Raw genomic sequence first — 5057 nt, forward strand, 5'->3', positions numbered from 1 at the left:
TAAGCAGTTACTGAGAGACTACGGTGGAGTTGCACAGGCACGGACAAAGGTCAGCGGGTTTTCTGTAGTAGGGGGGCTCCAGGAGGGCTACCTGGGGGAGGTGCATTTGAATGGAGTAGAGTGCTTAGGGACAGCTTCTCATAGGTCCTGATAAAGTTGGGGAGAGGTTAGGTGGGCAAGGCTCTTCAGGAGAGTGGCTGGGAATTGGAATCCCCATTCCATACTCCCCAAACAGCGTCTGGACCTTGATCTTCTCCTGGTGGGTCTGTTCCTGCTGAAGGGTGGGGTGAGGTGCCCACTGCTTTTCACTGCCCTCTGAGCTTTGGAGCCTTAGATCTACGGCTGTGTTCCAGCATAAGGATGCATTCAATGCAACCGAACAATTGTTTACGGAGCACCTACCATGGAGCCCACAAGTGGTATTCCTAACCCTGTTCTCCCCTGGGGGCTGAGGGAAAGGAGAGGATTTTGTTGGGGTTTTTGGTCTGAGATTGCTTCTATGTGCCATGTCGGAGGGGGTTCAGGGGTGGGCACTAGCGGCCCACACAGTTACAATCACATGAGATGCAGACAAGAGGGCCAATGGCTCCCTGCCTTTTCAATAATAAGGATTCATGTTTGACACAAACACTTTTAACAGTTTTGAACACTGACTAGATATGAAAGAATTGCAATTAAGTGTATAATGGCATTTTGACTCTTTAAAAATGAAGCGTCCTTACTTTTAGAGATGTATAGTGAAATATTGATGGATGAAATGACATGATGGCTGGGACTTCTTTCAAAATAACAGAAGAGGGGATGGGCTTGGGGTGTGGTCACAAAGGCTGGCCATGAGTTGATTATTGTTGATGTTGAGTGATGGACACATGGGGACTTCATTAGACTATTCTCTGTATTTTTGTGTATTTTTGAAATTTTCCATAACAAAAAAGCTTTTTTTTAAATTTTAAGGCATAAAAACCAGCAGTACTTTGAAAGCAACAACTTTCAACTGCATTTTTAGTAATCTGTCACTGTGTAGGAAATCCACAATGACAAAAATCCACTACCGATTCAGGGACACTTTGGATGAATTCGTGTTCTATTAATTACAATAGCAACTTTAGACATGTGAAAGATGGAGGTGCAGGTATGTGGGACAGTGTGTTCACTTACAGATTGCGTTTGGCTGGCATGCAATGTAGAATGTGATATAATTTGAAAGCTTCCTGGGGGCTGGGATGTGCAGGTTGAGGATAGCCCTTGAGGCTCCCCAGGAGGGGGATGGGGACCCAGAGGGCTTGAAGATCTCCCAAAAGATGCAGCAGGACGGGCGTTGGGCCGATCCCTGTGGAGGACCTGCCACATTTGGTTACTGTGTGTGGTGGGAAATGGCCTTGTTTGCACTTTGTGACCTCATTCCACCTGCTGTATCACATTAGGCAGGAGACGCTTCCAGGTCCCCGTCCCTGACAGGGTAGGTGTCTGGACACTTGTGGGGTTGAAATTTTGGGTCAGCCCAGTTTTCTCCCTGCCTGCCTGACCCACCCTCCCTGGAAGTAGGTGCTGATACTCTCAGCTTTCACAGCCTCGCCTTTTTTAGTCTGCTTCTCCTCCTTTTGCTGCCATTCACAAAAAAATGTTCAAGGAGGTCCGGTGGGAGTTCTGCTGAGGATGGGAGAGAGGCTCTTCATCTCTCCCCATCCTCGCCACCTACCCTCCAAGGAAAGTTCTCACTTTCCTCCATTCAGGGACTGCCATGCCAAGGCACTGATATTTCCTGAGAACTTCTCCAGGAGTATTTAAAAAGAGGACCTAGGAGGAGAGCAATGCTTAACCCTGGAGGAGGAGGGAAGGGAGAGACAGGAGGAAGGGAGAAGGAATGCAAAGACATTGGGGGTAGTGGTGATGGCGGAGGTGGGGTTGGTGAGAGAAAGAAGGATGGAGGGTGGGGTTGGGGTGAGAACAGAATGTAGTACAGAGGGAAGCCGAAAACAACGGAGTTGGCAGTGTCTCCTGCTGCCACCCAGGCTGAGAATGGTCACCAGAGAGGGGTTAATCCTGATCTGGGAGGGACTCCAGTGGTAGATGCATCCACATCCTACTTTTGCTGCAGCAAACTTACACCTGATGTCCTGACAGGTTGACCTGCAGGCGTGGGCAGCTGGTGCCTGTTGCTGCTGTCATTCATTCGGATTCCTGCCACCAAGGAGAGGTCTGTGGGTGCTCCGCCTGACACCAGCAAGGCTTCTTTGCGCTCCCTCTCTCCCTTATCCACGTGTCTAGCAACTTGTAACTGAAGCTCTGGAGGGCGGGTTTAGAGAACCCCCAGGCTAGATGGGTGATCACTAGAATGGGCAGGGAGGCATGGGCTGAGGTTCCTGAGGTCACAGCACTATTAGCCTCCTGAGCACCCTCTGCCCCCCAGGCCCAGTCTCCTCTTCCCTCCTCAAGGGGCCTGTGGCTGGAGCAAGACTTTCTGAGAGGGCCTGCACCAGGCCTGCAGGGCTTCCTCAGGTTAGAACTCTGAGTGAGCATTTCAGGACCATCCTCAGTGTCCCATACAGACTGGGAGATTTCACCCCATGGAAACCTGGCCAGCCCTGACCACCGCCCAAGAGAAAAGAGGCCTGGCTTGGGTCCTGCAGGGCCATTAACTGGTTGTTTGACCTCAGGTCAGTCACTGCTCTCCCTGGACTCACTTCCTCTGCTGCTGGGAGGCCACAGTCCCACCCAGAGCTGCTCTCAGAGAATCCAGGCCAGAGGGGCAAAGGGGTGAGGAGGTCAGAGCTCCTTCTGAGGTTCAGAGCTGTACTGGGGCTCCTGTCCTGAGAAGGCTGGAGAGGGAGAGTGGCCTTCGAGGACCTCCCTGGTCCTGTGCTCCTGCTTTGGTTTTTGTCCTTCCCATTTAAATCCAAATCTCTCCTCCAGGAAGTCTTCACTGATTGCTCCAGCCCTTTCTGCCCACCTTTTCAATAAATACTATGCTGAGTGTCCAGTCCTGGCTGCAACCAGAAGTGTGTGTGTTGGGGGTGGGGAGTGTATCAGGGCTGAGCCCTTAAATATTCATATTTTACAAAGGAATCCTCTAGAACAGATTGCAGGCAGAATCTCACCTCCTCAAGCTTCCCCACCCAATTGGATCACATGCCCCAACCTGAACCAATCGGTTTTGACCAGGGAAATAAGGCAGAGTCACATGATACAGCGGCACCACCACAGCCCTGTGGCCAAGCCAGGAACCTCTGAGCATATCCATCCCTCCCTCTCCCTTCCCTTCCCAAGTCCTGGCATCAACAAGAGGCGTTCTCCATGCCCACTCCTCAGCTGTTTCCTAGCCCAGGACGCCATCACCCTTCTCTGGGAGATCTGTCCCTCCTCCTCCTGGTCTCCAGTCTCTCCTCTTTGGCAGGTTCCATCCAGTCCACCTGCATTGCTCTCAAGATGTCCTTTTGAAACACATAACTGAGGGTCTCATCTTTCTGTTTCAGAACTTGGAGGGCTCTCTGTGAAGTCACAGCCACTTAGCTCCATAGACAGGGACTTTCACCACCTGTCTTCCACCTGCTTTTTCTGGCCTAACTACAGTGCCTTCCATTCTCCCCCGCCATCCCGGTGTCCTCCCCACACTCCAGGCTTTTGGTTCAGTTCCTTAAAAATTCAGGAACTGATTTTCTTCAGGCTTTGCTCATGCTGTTCCCTTGGCTGGGGTCCTTCAAGGCTGAGTGGAAATGCCACCTTCTCTCTGGCAGTTTTCCTCGACTCCTCATGTGGAATTAATTGCCACCTGTGTTCCCACTGTACCTGTAAACACCTTAAATGTGATCCCTCCTTCTTTTGATTAGTGCTGTTTTATCTGTCTCACGCCCCATCACAACTCCTCGGTGTCCAGACCATGGGGAATGGGTCTTATTCATTTAAGATTTTGCCCTGCACACGGTAGGCACATAATACATGCTCGTTAGGTTGAATAGACAATTGCCTTGTTAGGTTGAGTAGATAATTCACACCAAGCATGAACTGCTCATTCTCCTTTAAAACTTCAAAAACTGTTACAAAAATAATCCCTGTGGGCTTTTAAACATTCATAACCATACCGAAGTGGATAAACAAAAAGCAAAAGCTCCTACACTTCTCTCCCACCCAACCTAATTCCCCAGCATAAGCCTGTGAACATCAAGAGTGTTCTCTCTAGGCCCTCGGTTCTCTGAGCTGGTGCCCTGCCCAGCAGCATCAGCCTTTGTCAGGAACGCAGATTCTGATTCCATGCCAGACCTGCTGGATCTCAGCTCAGGGCCCAGACCCAGCACTGCTTCCAGGTGAAAACCACCCGAATTCCAGCCTGAGAACCGGTTTGAGTGGTGCTGAAGTCCCTGGGCCCAAGGCCACCCCAGTGCCCCTGGTCCAGCCAGTAGTGGAGGTGCAGCAAGCACAGACTCTGTCACAGACCCTTGCTTTTTATTTTGGAGCAAAAACCCCAGAGTCAGCTAATTTCCTAGTCTTTTGCCTCCTTCAGCCACAATGGATGGCAGAAGAGAGGCAAGGTGGTTTGGTGGCCACTACCCTCCCCTAGGCTCAGGGTGTTGTTGGGGAGCTCTGGCTGGGCCACTTACTTACTGTGGAACATAAGGCAAGTCACTGTCCTCATCTCAAAAGGGCAATTGTTTTCCAGATATTCTCCAATGTATCCAAGCAAAATACATGAACAATAGGCTTGTGGTCCAGATAAAGGGAATTTTATGGGGGAGATGCCACCAGTTTCCAGGCATTCAAGGGGAAGAGACGAGACCCCACAATAGTATAAAAGGACTCACTTCACTCCTGTGCTTACCCAGTATGGAACACACCACTGCCAATCAGCTGCCCATGTGACCTAGGTTTGTAGATCAAGACAAAGAAAAACTCCATTGCTTAAGTTCGCTCTGTAAGAACAGGATGTAACCAACATTTATTCAGCAGCTACTATGTGCCAGGCACTAGTTTAGACCCTGGGGTACAGCAATGAAGAAAACAGGCAAAATGGCCAACACAATGAAGTTTACATTCTAATCGGGAGAAACAGACAAAAGACAAAT

The sequence above is a fragment of the Pteropus vampyrus genome, unplaced genomic scaffold (assembly GCF_000151845.1).
Source record: "Pteropus vampyrus isolate Shadow unplaced genomic scaffold, Pvam_2.0 Scaffold225, whole genome shotgun sequence".
Lineage (NCBI taxonomy): Eukaryota > Metazoa > Chordata > Mammalia > Chiroptera > Pteropodidae > Pteropus > Pteropus vampyrus.